The 15,250-nt window shown below is 36.6% G+C and overlaps 1 long non-coding RNA gene across 4 annotated transcripts in view; it reads left to right on the top strand.

The window, feature by feature from the left end:
- Positions 1-13,929, top strand: part of LOC144317119 (uncharacterized) — a 119,435-nt gene extending 105,506 nt beyond the window's left edge. For all 4 annotated transcript variants that reach the window (XR_013383022.1, XR_013383025.1, XR_013383024.1 and 1 more), the window contains 2 exons: positions 12,096-12,177; positions 13,693-13,929. This is a non-coding gene — a long non-coding RNA (uncharacterized LOC144317119). The remainder of the gene's footprint in view (positions 1-12,095; positions 12,178-13,692) is intronic.
- The last annotated feature ends 1,321 nt before the right edge of the window (positions 13,930-15,250 follow it).

Raw genomic sequence — 15,250 nt, 5'->3', positions numbered from 1 at the left:
TTGGAGCACTAAATTCATAAATATTAACAGACATAAAGATAGAAATTGACAGTAATACAATAATATTATGGGACTATAACACTTTGCGTCAATGGATAGATCATCGAGGCAGACAATCAATAAGGAAACAGGGTCATTAAATGACACATTAGACCAGGTGGACTTAATAGATATATTCATAACATTCCCTCCAAAAACAACAGAACACATTCTTTTCAAGTGCACATGGAATATTCTCCAGATCACATATTAGGTCACAAAATCGGTCTCAGTAATTTTAAGAAGGTTGAGATCATATCAAGCATCATTTCCAACCATGGTATGAAACAACAACAACAAAATCACAAGAAAAAAACTAGAAAAAATTAAAACACGTGGAGGCTAAATAACATGTTATTAAACAACCAGTAGGCCAATGAAGAAATCAAGGAGGAAATTTAAAAAATGCATAAAAACAAATGAAAATGAAACCGAATGGTCCCAAATCTCTGAGATATAGTGAAAGCATTTATAAGAGAGAGATTTATAGCAATACAGGCCTACCTCAAGAAACAACAAAAATTTCAAATAAACAATCTAAACTTACACCTAAAGGAACCAGAAAAAGAATAAACAAAGCCCAAAGTTGGTAGAAAGAAGGAAATTATAAATATTGGGATGGAAATAATAAAAAAGAACAATAGAAAAATTCAATAAAACCAGCTGGTTCCTTGAAAAGATCAACTAAATTGATAAACTTTTAGCCAGACTCATGAAGAAAAAAAGAGAGAGGACCCAAATAGATAAAACGAGAAATGAAAGAGAAGAGAAATAACAATCACCACCCCAGAAATACAAAAGATACGAGAGTACTACAAAAATATCATATGCTAACAAATTGGACAACGTAGAAGAAGTGCATAGAAACATGCAATCTTTTAAAACCGAATTAGAAAGAAATAGAAAATCTGAATAGATCATTTACTAGTAGTGAAATTGAATTGGTAATCAAAAACTCCTACCAGATGGATTCACTGGAAAATTCTACCAAACATTAAAATCTACTTTCCTTAAATTATTCCAGAAAGTAGAAGAGGAGGAAAGCTTTAAAATATATTGTACAAGGTCAGCATTGTGTTGATTCCAAAACCAGACAGACACTACAAAAAAAGTAAACCACAGGCCAAAATCCCTGATGAATATAGATGCAAAAATCCTTAACAAAATGTTAAACCACATTCAAAAATATATTAAAAGGATCAGATCAGGTGGGGTTTATTCCAGCGATACAAGGATGGTTCAATATTTGCAAATTCTATCAGTGTGATATATGTCATATTAACAGAATGAAGGATAAAAACAGCATGATCATCTTAATAGATGCAGAGAAAGCATTGACAAAATTCAACATCTGTTTATGATAAAAGCAAAGTAGGTTAAGATGGAACATATATCAACATAAGAAAGGCCATATATGACAAACCCACAGCTAATTACTCAATGGTGAAAAACTGAGAGCTTTAACAAGAGAAGGATGCCCACTCTTACCACATTTATTCAACACAGAACTGGAAGTCCTAGATATAGCAATCAGGAAAGAAAAATAAGTAAAAGGTATTTGAATTAGGAAGGAAGAAGTAACACTGTCAGTATTTGCAGATGATGTTGTACTGTGTATAGAATAGCTAAAGATTCAACACACACACACAACTATTAGAATTAATAAATGAACTTAGTAAAGTTGCAAGATGTAATATGTTCTATATGCTAATAATGAAGTAGCAGAAAGAAATTAAGAAATAATTCCATTTACAATTACACTAAAATAAGATACCTAGGAATAAATTTAACCAAGGAAGCAAAAGACCTGTACCCTGAAAACCATAAAACATTGATTAAAGAAATTAAAAATGACACAAATGGAAAGTTTTATCATGCTTTTAGATTGGAAGCATTAGTTTTGTTACTTAGGCATCAAAAGGAATGAAATCCTGCCGTTTGTAATGATGTGGATGGAACTAGAGGGTATGATGCTAAGCAAAGAAGTCAGAGAAAGACAAATACCATATGATTTCACTTATATGTGGAATTTAAGAAACAAAACAGATGAACATAGGGAAGGGAAGGAAAAATAAAGTAAGATGAAAACAGAGAGGGAGGCAAACTATAAGAGATTCTTAACTATAGAGAACAAACTGAGGGTGGATGGAGGGGAGATGGGTGGGGGAATGGTAAATGAGTGATGGACATTAAGGAAGGCACTTGATGTAATGAGCATTGGGTATTATATGCAACTAATGAATCACTAAATTCTACCCCTGAAACTAATAATACTATATATGTTAACTAAGTTGAGTTTAAGTAAAAAAAATAAAAATATCTATACTACTCAAAGCAATCTAAAGCTGCAGTGCAATCCCTATCAAAATAGCAATTGTATTTTTTATGGAACTGAAACAATCCTAAAATTTGTGTGGAACCACAAAGGAACCTGGATATCCAAAGCAATCTTGAGAAAGAAGAACAGAGCTGTAATTTCACAATCCAAGTCTTCAAGATATATTGCAGAACTATAGTAATGAAAACTGTATGTTATTGGCACAAAAATAGACATGTAAATCAATGGAATAGAATCGAGAACCCAGAAATAAACCCATACTTATTTGGTCAATTAATCTACAACAAAGGAGGCAAGACTATACACTATACTAAATGGTGCTGGAAAAACTGGACAGTGACAAGCAAAAGAATGAAACTGGACCACTTTCTTACACCACGCACAAAAATAAACTCAAAACTGATTAAAAATCTACATGTGAAACCTGAAACCACAAAGCTCCTAGAAGAAAACATAGGCAGTAATTTCTTGGGCATTGACTGTAGCAACATTTTTCTAGATATGTTTCATCAGGCAAGGGAGACAAATGCAAAAATAAACTATCAGGACTACACCAAAATAAAAAGCTTTTCACAATGAAGGAATGAAGGAAGCCATCAGCAAAATGACCAAGCAACCTGCCAAATGGGAGAAGATATTTGTAAATGATATATATGATAAGGAGTTAATATTCAAAATCTATAAAGAATGTATGCAACTTGGCATCAAAACAATCTGATTAAAAATAGGCAGATTATCTGAATATATTTTTTTTCAAAGAAGATATACAGATGGCCAATAGACATATAAAAAGATGCTGAAAATCACTAATTATCATGGAAATGCAAGTTAAAACCACTATGAGATATCACCTTATATCTGTCAGAATGACTACCAAGAAAGAAATAACAAGTGTTAGTAAAGTTGTGGAGCAAAAGGAACCTTTGTGCCTTTTGGGGGAAATATATATTGGTACAGCCACTGTGGAAAACAGTATGGAGGTTCCTTAAAAAAATTAAAAAAATATATCATATTACACAGTACTTCCACTACTGACTGTTTATGCAAGGAAAATGAAGACACTAAATCAAAAAGATATATGCATCCATATGTTTATTGCAGCATTATTTGCAATGCCCAACTTTTGAAGCAACTTAAACATCCATCAATAGATGAATGGATAAAGAGGACGTGAGATATAAAGAGCCCACCCACACACACTGAAATATTACTCAGCCACAAAAGGGAATGAGATCTTACCATTTGCCATTTATGACAATGTGGGTGGACCTAGAGGGTATTATGCTAACTGAAATAAGTCAGACCTAGACCAATGCTATATGATTTTACTTATATGTGGAAACTAACAAAACAAATAAACAAATAGATAAACAAAAAGCCAAAACAGACCCATAAATACAGGGAACAAACTGGTGGTTGCCAGAGGGCAGGTGATGGTGGTTGTTGGGATGGGTAAAATAGGTAAACTAAGTAAGAGATACAAGCTTCTAGTTATGGAATGAATAAGTCATGATGATGCAAGGTATAGCATAGGGAATATAGTCAATGGTTGTGATAGTGTTGTATGGTAACAGATGTTAGCTATACTTGTAAGGTAGTATAAAATAGAGTTGTCAAATCACTATGTTGTACACCTGAAACTATGTAACATTATGTGTGAGCTATGCTACAGTGATAAAAGAAAATAAAACATGCAAGATAACATAATAGCATTCACAAATTTTGATTTAGACATCTATAAATTTTCTCCTGAAATACCTTTGGGTATCATGGTGGCAACACTCTTCCCTAAGATTTCATAATGAGGCACAGTTTTATTGCTCACTATACAGAAATAACTTGGAGATATGAGTTTGGTTCTAGAGCACTGTAATAAAGTGAATATGGCAGTGAAGCATGTTAAATGCATTTTGTCACTTCCCAGTGCATATAAAAGTTATATTTACATTATATTGTAGTCTATTATGTATGCAATTATATTATGTCTAAAAAAGTATATACCTTAATTAAAAAGTAATTTATTGCTAAAAAATGCTAACTTTCATCTGAGCTTTCAGTGAGTCCTCTATTATCTTTTTGTTGGTGAAAGGTTAACTAGTCAGGGTGGTGGTTGCTGAAGGTTGAGGTGGCTGGGGCTGTTTCCTAAAAGAAAACAATGGTAAAGTTTGCCACACAGATTGCCTCCTATATTCACAAATCATTTCTTTGTAGCATGTGATGCTGTTTGACAGCATTTTATCCGCAGTAGAATGTCTTTCAAAATTGAAGTCAATCCTCTCAATCATGCTACTGCTTTATCAACAAAATTTATGTAATATTCTAAATCCTTTGATGTCATTTCAAAAGTTTTCACAGCATTTTCACCAGGAGTAGATTCTGTCTCAAAAAACTACTTTCTTTGCTCATCCATAAAAAGCAACTCCTCATCCTTTCAAGTTTTTTTCATGTGATCGCAGTAATTTAGTCATATCTCCAGGCTCCAGTTCTAATTCTAGTTCTCTTGCTGTTTTCACCACATCTTCAGTTACTTCCTCGACTGAAATCTTTAACTCCTCAAAGTCATCCATGAGGATTGGAATCAACTTCTTCCAAACTCCTGTTGATACTTTGACCTCTTCCCATGAATCATGAATGTTCTTAGCGGCATCTAGCATGGTTTCTCCTTTCCAGAAGATTTTCACTTGACTTTTCCCATATCCATCAGAGGAATCACTATCTATGGCAGCTATGGACTTACAAAATTTATTTCTTAAATAATAAGACTTGAAGGTCAGGATTACTCTTTATCCATGTTCTGCAGAATGGATGTTGTGTTAGCAGCCATGAAAACAACATTAATCTGTTGTCATTCTATATCGGAGCTCTTGGGTGACCTGGTGCATTGTTAAGGAGCCATAATATTTTGAGAGAAATATTTTTTTTCTGAGCAGTAGGTCTCAAGAGTGGGTTTTAAATATTCAGGAAACTGTATTGTAACCAGATGTGCTGTCATCCAGGCTTTGTTATTCTATTTCTAGAGTACAGGGAGGGTAGATTTAGCATTACTCTTAAGGGCTTCTTAGGATTTTTGGAATAGTAAATGAGTATTGGCATCAACTTCAAATCACCAGCTGCATTAACCCCTAACAAGAGAGTCAACCTGCTCTTTGAAACTTTGAAGCCAGGCATTGACTTCTCCTCTCCAGCTATGAGAGCCTTAGATGGCATCTTCTCCCTTTTCATCTACCTTGAAAATGTGTTGTTTAGTGTAGCCACCTTTATTCATTATCTTAGCTAGATCTCCTGGATAAGTTGTTGTACTTTTCACACCAGCACTTTCTGCTTCTTCATCTTGCAGTTTTATATTATGGAGGTGGCTTCTTTCCTCAAGCTTCACAAACTATCCTTTACTGGCTTCACACTTTTCTTGTGCAGCTTCCTCACCTCTCTTAGCCCTCATAGAATTGATGAAACTTAGGGCCTTGCCCTGGATTGGGCTTTAGTTGGAGGAAATGTTGTGGTTGGTTTGATACGTTATCTAGACCACTAAAATTTTCTCCATGTCATCAATAAGGCTGTTTTGCTTTCTTATCACTTGTGTGTTTACTAGAGTAGCACTTTTAATTTCCTTCAAGAACTTTTGCTTTGGGACGCCTTGGTGGCTTAGCAGTTGGGCGTCTGCCTTTGGCTCAGGGTGTGATCCCAGGATGCCTGGATCGAGTCCCACATCGGGCTCCCTGCATAGAACCTGTTTCTCCCTCTGCCTGTGTCTCTGCCTTTCTCTCTGTGTCTCTCATGAATAAATAAATAATTTTTTTTTAAAAGAGCTTTTGCTTTGCATTCACAACTTGGCTGTTTGGTGCAAAAGACTTAGCTTTTATCCTATCTTGATTTTTTTAACATGCCTTCCTTAGCTTGTAATCATTTCTAGTTCTTTTTTTTTTTTTTTTTTAATTTTTATTTATTTATGATAGTCACAGAGAGAGAGAGAGAGAGAGAGAGAGAGAGAGGCAGAGACACAGGCAGAGGGAGAAGCAGGCTCCATGCACCAGGAGCCCGACGTGGGATTCGATCCCGGGTCTCCAGGATCGCGCCCTGGGCCAAAGGCAGGCGCTAAACCGCTGCGCCACCCAGGGATCCCTCATTTCTAGTTCTGATTTAAAGTGAGAGACATGGAACTTTTCACTGGAACATTTAGAGGCCATTGTAGGGTTGTTAACTGGCCTAATTTCAATGTTGTTGTGTTTTAAGGAATAGGGAGGCCTGAGAAGAGGGAGAGAGACAGGCTAATGGCCAGTCAGTGGAGCGGTTGGAATATATACACTTATGGATTAAGTTTGCCTTCTTACATGGCATGGTTCATGGCACCCAAAAACAATGACAATAGTAACATTAGAGATCACTAATCACAGATCACAGTGAAATATAATAGTGAAATAGTTTGAAATATTGTGAGAATTACTGAAATGTGACATAGACACAAAGTGAGCAAATATTCCTAGACAAATGGTGCCAGTAGACTTGTTTGATGCAGGTTTGCCACAAACCTCCAATTTGTAAAAATCATAATATCTGCAAAATTCAATAAGGTGAAATATGATAAAATAAGGTATTGCCTGTATTATGCCCCAGAGATCCAGGGAGGCTTCAGTGACTGAAGGAGGATCTATAAAAGGCTGCAGTGGATCCCAGTCCAAGATAAGTTGCGAGCACTTTTTAGTGTAGGTGCACCATCCTCTGTTATCGAACTTACCCCACATATCTTATAAAAGAGCCACTGAGGATAACTAGCAGGACCTAAGGCTTGATTTAATTGACCTCAGGTCTTGGCAAAGCATATGCTACCTAGCTAGCCTCCACCCAACTGTTAGGCACAATAAAGGTTTGTTGAATATTAACGCAGAACTTAATGTATTTGCTTTGCTTCTCAGAAAATATTCTATCAATTCTTAAGGTCTCCTGGCATCATAGGAGGTTTATTCTCTGCAAACTGACTGCAACTTTTATCACACTTATTGGGCTCATTCCCACCCCACTCCCCTCAGCAGAGACTGTTGTACTTTGTACTAGTTGACTTTGTTGTTTTTGTTTGTCTTTAAGTGTGACCCAGGGAAAAGTTTTAAATGTGCTGAAAGCACCCCTAATTTTCTCTAGGGGTGTATCTACTTGCAGCTAGTGGAACACTGATGGGGTTTGCCAGCGATGGTCATTGCTGACCATGGTGGAAATCTGGAATTGCAGGACTGGTGGAATTAAAATAAGGAGAAACCCCACATAGAGAGTATGAACCATTTTTTTTCGCACATTATTATTTGAATCTTCATCAAGTGTCCCTCATTCTCTCCTATATTGGTTTATATAGATGGTTTATTTAGTCATTTTGTTTTCATCTGTGGCTCAAGGACATCTTGGCATTTCCTGCTATTGTCCACTAATGCTGCATATTGCTATTACTAAGTTTATAGTCTAAGCTTTTGTTTGGGAAAATGATCTGATTTTTCAATAGAGTAGGATTCAGTGCCATTAATATACTTTAAAATAACATTTTAAAATTGCCTTTTTCGCCCTACTAGGACATTTAGTTGCTTTTCCAACATACAATTTTTTATGGATAAGATTTCCATTTAACACCATGATTTAGATTAAATTACTTTCTTAAAATCACATCACTCTCATAGTCTACTTAGTTTTCTAATTCCCATCTGCTCCACTATTGCCAAAGCAACTTCATCTATATAATGTGACTGAAGAGTCAGCCTTCATTCACAACATAGCACAATCTGTTAAAGTGGTAAATATTACCCATTTCTATTATTAGAGCTGAAATGGAATTTTCTCTTGCTACATTTTCAAGATGTGACATAATTAGATAGCAAGCATAGAAAAGTCAGAAATAGTGGAAGCTAACGGTTGTCATCAGTACCAGGGAAGTTTGAATTCAGTCTGCCTTGCTGGCTCCTGACTCGTTCACACAATGCCCCCAGGCCATCTCATTCTCTGTTTGAATTATAGGGTGCTATGTGAGCTTTGCAGGTACTGGGGTAAGGAAGCGTGAAGCAAGATTTCCAATTCTATATTGGTTTCAGACTGAATGAGAACACGGAAATTCTTTCTTGATGTTTCAATTCTCTTCAGCTTCCTACAGACACACCTTTCCAGCTCTGAGAAGTAGCTGAGTAGTTCTTTACCTAGAGAGGCTTCTGACTTCTCCCTTCTTTACTATAAATCAGAATTGTAAACAAACAACCAGCCATCCTTGTTGTGGAATTGTTATAGTAATTAGTGCAGTATACAATTTCTGGCAGAAATGAGAGTGGAATGGGGGAATGGGAGTGTGTGTGTGTGTGTGTGTAGACCTCACAAAAGTGATTAAGGAAGGAACTAGGCTAACTGTAGAAAACTACAAATAAGTCGTTTTTTAAAAAAAATGTTATAGGGGCTTTATAGTTAAAAATAAAACTCATTCTGGGTCTATCAATTTATGAAGGGAAAACTTTTATATCTTCAACAGGACTATTAACATTGTAGTGTACCAGTTAATGGCTACATTGAACGCATCAGTGGAATTCAACCCAGGTTCCTTAACACTTAAATTGTGCATTAATCACTGATGCTGCATGGTTTAGCTTGTCTTGTTGCTTAATTTCCTAGTCTTTATGTTACTATTAGCTCATAGTATATTGAGAATTCTAAGCAAAGTTAATAGAGTAGCATGACTTGATTTTTTTTTTTTTCTTTATTTGAAAGAGAAAGAGAGAGAGAACACAAGCAGGAGGGAGGGTCAGAGGGAGAGGGAGAAGCAGACTTCCCACTGAGCAGTAAGCCGAACACAAAGCTCCATCCAAGATCCCAGGATCATGACCTGAGCTGAAGACAGATGCTTAACCAACTGAGCCACCCAAATGCCCCCTAATTTGTTTTAATAAATATTGGATAAAATTGTTAGTTTCACTAGAGTGACCTGATTTGCAATTCCCCATGAAAACCTTCCTTTTGACTCATGTACTTTGGAGTTAGGAGAGATGCAAACCTCTTGTATTCCTTATAAGCCATAAGTGGGTAGTGAAAAGAGGCCTGGATGGACTATCATGAGCCATGCCTTCCAATACAACTTTGCCCGTAATGAGCCCTCTGACTTCAGGGGGAGTCCTTAACTTTTCAGCAACTTGATTTTTTAATATATAAAATTACAGAGGATGGAATTTATGATCTTTCTATATGATTTAAATATGCCTGAAAATCCGTAAGATCTGAATAAGATACACTGATGGATTTCTGTATCTGTTTGGTATTGTTCTTTGACTTACTTTATGAATGAATAACAAGAACATCAAAGATTTTTCATATCTTTGTCAATGCTGAACAAACTGTACTGAAATTATGTCTCTTCTGGTAGGACGAGGTATGTTGAGATGTTCTCAATATGCTAGCTACACATGACAATAGAAAGTGGAATGTTTAGATGTTCCCGATATGCTAGCCACACATGACAGTAACCTTTTCAAATTGTCTCTGCCCCTCTTGCTGACAAAGCGATTTCATTTCACAGGTAGTTCACAGGTATTTCAGAGGCCTCTGGAGTAACTATTAGTAAAAAGACTTGATGACTATTTTCTAGATCTGATGTGAAAGGGTGTATATCCCCAGCCCTTTTCCAGAGTTTAGGGCAGTGGCCAACTCATATATTTTATATGTGGCTATAAGAACTCATCTATAAAAGTATACACTAGTATCTGAGAATGATGGTATTATTGCTAAATGATTCTCTACCTTAAGCCTTCCTCACTACACAAAATGTTTTGACCAAAAATATTTCTATTATCAAATTGATATAGACATAGCCTAAAATTAAAGTTTCATTGATGAATAATGATATGACAGATTGTTGTTATTTGTTGGATACTTGTTGTATGCCAGGTGCTGTGCATTATGTGTTCATTACCATTTATAGGCATTATCTTATTTTAATGTTCAACAATAGTCTTATGAAGGATGTTCTATTTTTGTGTCCATTTTGTAGATAATGCAGCTGAGGCATTAGGATTGCATGACTTCTCCAGCCTCAAATTAATTAAGAAGTGTTAGAACTAGAACTCAAATCCATGTCAGACTGACCAAAAAACTTTGTCTTCACCAACACTATACAATTTTATCTCACCAGCTCATCTTCTTTCTGGCTAGGAACAAATTCCCTCACCTTCAGCAGGTGGTGTCATAAATGCAAAGATGTTTTCTTTAACACAGATATACTTTAAAGGACATATATTCTTGCCCTATTAATTGAGTATCCTGAAATTTCTCTTCCAATAGAGAACAGTAGAAAGCCACCGAAAAATACCTGAGAAGTCATATATTCTTTCATGGAGACATTGCTATTTCCTAAACTTAAGGAGATTCCTTCAAATTTAAATGAACATCTTTCTTCCCTTTGAAAACAAAATGTGCCTCTCAGCCAACAAATGAGTGAAATATCTCCCCAACAGGTCTTTTAATTTGCAGATGCTTGAAAATAAATGAAGATCAAAAGCTTTTTTGCAGACCACTTTTCCCTCTGGGAGACATTTAAGCATGTTAAGAATAAGCATCATTTAAAAATATTAATAAAACAAGTTGGATTTTAAATATGTTTCAAAAAATATGTTTGCACAAATATTTTGCCATCTTGCGCTATTTGTCTTATGCTTTTAGACACCCAATGAATTGTTCTTTACTACATCCAACCTTTGCTGTTTGTACATATAGGCTTTTGTAGTACAGAACATCTTAATTTAACCAGAAAGATCATTACCATGCAACACATTTGTATCTTGCAGAAGGCTCCACAAAAAGGTATCTGTGTCCTTGCAGATAAGGATGTTCCCATTTAGATTAACTGAAAGAAAAACAAGCCTCACAATGGATGTTGCCTTTAAAAAATAAATAATCTGATTTTCAAATAACATCCCAAAGCCACTGTGGGAATAGCTGTCATTCTGTCAAATAGAGTTGGCCTACTTTGCAGTGGATCATCTTAAATGGCAAAGGCCAAATGCGTGTTTTAAATTCCCAGCTGAGTTATTTCTTCTGGAGGCATATGGACTGTTTGACCATGCTTTAGTTAAGATTAGTGTTAGTATTTTCTGTCTTGTTTATTGGATTTACTTATACCCAACTAGGACCAACTTTAGATAAAACTATGAAGGAGATAAGGCTTGTTTAAAGTATCCCCTAATCTTCTTTTGGCTTCTCCTCCAGGAAGCTTGTTATGTACCCCACTTGCGAGAGGGAGTACTGGTTTATTGCCTGTCACTCTAGCTGATGACCCCAGTATACTCTGTTTAACCGCTACCACTCACATCTTTGCTCCCCACACATGTTCTGGAACATCCCTTTCACCTTGTCTTTCATTAGTGTTTACCTGACTGAGTTCCATTTTCCCAGGGTGATTGAGGCTAATGTGATAAAGTAATGACTGATATTGGGTGAGCAAAACATTAGCATTTAAATAGGGACTTTCTGGAGGAGATGCACTTAACAAGGAAGAGGTCTTCAGAGGGAGCAATTTCAGACATTATGACAGGACCAGGTCAAAGATAATTTTGTCAGATGGGGCCTTGAGGTTATGAGCAGGGGCAGCCCTAGTTTCTAGCCTTTCTCTCAGTCAGGATTTCAAACATTTATGGCAGGATCCCAACAGTTTTCATAGGACTTTTGACATAAGTACTTTGACCCAAGAACATTTCCCCCTGCTGTTTGACAGGCTCCACCTTTCCTCCTTCAGAGGAGTATACTGTTCTTGAAACAATTGGAAACAGAACCTCTCTAGCTGTTCGGAAGGAAACGTGAGTAAAAATGTGGCAAATGGACATTTTCAAAAGGCCTTTAATCCAGGGCCTCTGCATTGCTTAGCGCCAGGGGACTATCCACATAGAATCACAATGATCACTGTCACCTGGAGATTGGAACATGAAAGGCTCTTCAGAAATCCTAATTTGTGCTTGGGACTCCTAAACACAAGTGAGTTTTACTCAGCCTAATCAGGGCTACAGATAAGTTTTTACTCTCCCATTTTCTGTAAGTGCAAGTAAGTATCCTGATTTAGGACTCAGTGCCCAGTATCATCCTTTTACCCTTTGAAATACTGAGAAAATAAGAGGTTGCTACATGAAGCAAAATCTACAAGGGGTGCTTCGGGACCATTTAACAAATTTGCCTAAAGAATACCTGTATGAAAGGGGCACTGACTTAAGGCTGGTTAATTTATTATCTTTATTAATATACTCAATGTCCCCTCCCTGGTTCTTTGGATAAAGATGATGGGAGAGACATCTGTTTCAAAGCTGTTCCATTGAATGGTGATTTTGATGACTTAATGCCTTTTCAGACTTTTGCTGCCACTGCTGTTCTTTGGTTTTGGTTTTAAAGCAGCTGAATGGAATCTCTAAGCCTTCCATTATGTCTGCCTCTTTTTTTTTTTTTTTTTTTTTTTTTAATTCTGAAGAAATAATTCAGAACACGTCAAGGACAAATGCTTGAGTTATAGAAACTTCTTTTTATTACTACTATTATTACAAAGCAACCCAAAAGATCTTTTAATTTCTTTGATTCCTTAAAGTAGCTCTGTCGAAACATGACGTCTTAGATGTGAAGAGAGTTTATAATTGAGCACAAAAGTCTGAATGCCAGGACAATGCAGTTGGTTGCTGGGATTCCCAGGGACTCTGGAAAGTAAAAGGGGTCAGTAAAAGTTTATCAGAATTTGATAGCAGCCTCCATACAAGCATCCAGATAAAACTACAGCCAATTACTGTGTATGGATTATTATGCACACCCTCCCCCCACTGCACCCCCAACTCCTCAAATTCTGTGGAGATTTAAATCTTTCATCTAGAATAAAGATTTGTAGTATAATAACCCGATTTAGCTACAAAGAAGAAATAAATCTGACAGCTGGGACCAGAAGTATTAATCTCCAAAGTTCACATGAGCCTTTGTTTCTCCCTTTCAGTTTTTATGCAACAGGGGCAAAAAAAGAGTGAGCAACTCTGTATTTCAGCTCAAATTACATTGCTTCGAAGAAAAAGGACAGGGAAGTGGGGAGCGAGTGTTAGAGTTGAAAACAAGACTTTCCATTCTGTAGAGACAGAATAACTGATAGGTAAGTGAAGAGATAGAGCCGAACTAGTCCATTCCATGGACTGCGCAGGGCTTCGGAGAAAGGCAGGTGGATAGGAAGGTATTGAGCAGAGCAGCCCTGGGGGCATCTGGATATGGTTTCAGTTTACCCAGTCATAATTTAGTGGGACATTTCACCATGTGAAGTCGGGTACTGAATGGATAATTATTCTACTTTTCAGTTTCAGGTTTGACCCCTCGCACACCCTGACCCCAGGTGAAGACAGAGCCCACTGGATAGTTGACCAAAGGATGGGCTCTGATCTAAGCCCTCTGAAGCAACTTTGGCTTCTGGATATATGACCTCTTCAATTAGGTTTCTTCATGTTTTATATGGATGGAGAGTTTTGGCTCATTTCTCCACTTCTGCTTTTGCTCACTGTGAAAACACATTATAAAATATAATCGTTTGAGAATGATTCTAACAATTCTAACTGGTTATTCTGTAAGAGAAAACTAATACAATTTTAAAGAACTTTAACTTTTGAAAGTGAAGTGAATACCACATGCTGCAAACGAGTGTATTGATTTAATGGTCACACATAATCCTGTAAAATTAGTCATGAAACAGACACTAATTTTAAAGAATAGTGCTTCTATTAAAATACATCTCAGCACAGCTGTAGGGCAAACAGATTTGATTCCCCCAGGGGGAAGCTGAGAGGTCTGTGTAGTCTCTGCCACTCTCTGAACTTACTATGTGTGTTAGCGACAGTTTGAGTACTTCAGGCCATAGGACTTGGATTCCTAAGCAAATTCTCTACACACTCAGAGAAATAAGTGATAAAAATTGCCCTTCTGTATTTTTAGTTAACTTCCTTTAGATCTCATTGAGCCAAGAGTCAAATCCACCATGAGTAAATGTGTTGAGCATTGTCAGAGAGCTGTATTAATGTACAAAGGCCCACTTTAAAGGTCATAAAGTATTTCTCTCACATATGTGATGAATAGCAGTTTGGAATTTCCTTGGCTCTGTTATACTGTGTGCTGAGGTGGTGGTAATGTTCATCAGGGGTAGCCTGTCTTGGCTCATTTGACTAAATGAGAGGCTAAGAATTGAATTCTCTGCCATAGCAGAGTCTTATAGATAAATCATGAAGTTTTCTCTAATGATGTTTGCAAAGGATCAGTTTTAACATTAGAAGCTATAGCTACTAGTTTTAACTATTCCAAATGAACTAGGCTTGAACCCAGTGAAACTATTACAATTTCATCCAAGACCTGTAGGACTAGAATATAAAATCAAACCCATTCCACTACCAGATGTCAATAGATAGTGGGCAGAACTTTGAGGGCAGCTTTAGGTTTTAAAATCTTATTGGTAGGGGCACCTGGGTGGCTTAGTGGTTGAGTGTCTGCCTTTGGGTCAGGTCATGATCCCAGGGTCCTGGGATCAAGTCCTACATCAGGCTCCCCACAGGGAGTCTGCTTCTCCCTCTGCCTATGTCTCTGCCTCTCTGTGTCTCTCATGAATAAATAAGTAAAGTCTTAAAAAAATCTTATTGGTAAACTGTAGAAATAGAATAAAGCAGAAGAGGTCTGGTAAAGGCATGATCATAGTATTAAATCTGTAGAGAAAACAATTTGTACAAAGATTGGATAGGAAATAACAGCTGGTATACACTATCAGCAGAAAACAATTTGCACACTATTTTCTGTTCTGTTGTTCCATCATTTCATAATTTAGCATGCTTTCTGGTAAGCTTTCTTCAAATGGAAATCAAGCCAGATGGTAGCCCA

Source organism: Canis aureus, chromosome 7, assembly GCF_053574225.1.
Source record: "Canis aureus isolate CA01 chromosome 7, VMU_Caureus_v.1.0, whole genome shotgun sequence".
Classification (NCBI taxonomy): domain Eukaryota; kingdom Metazoa; phylum Chordata; class Mammalia; order Carnivora; family Canidae; genus Canis; species Canis aureus.
The sequence above is the reverse complement of the archived record's forward strand: the minus strand, read 5'-3'. Positions and strand labels throughout refer to the sequence as shown.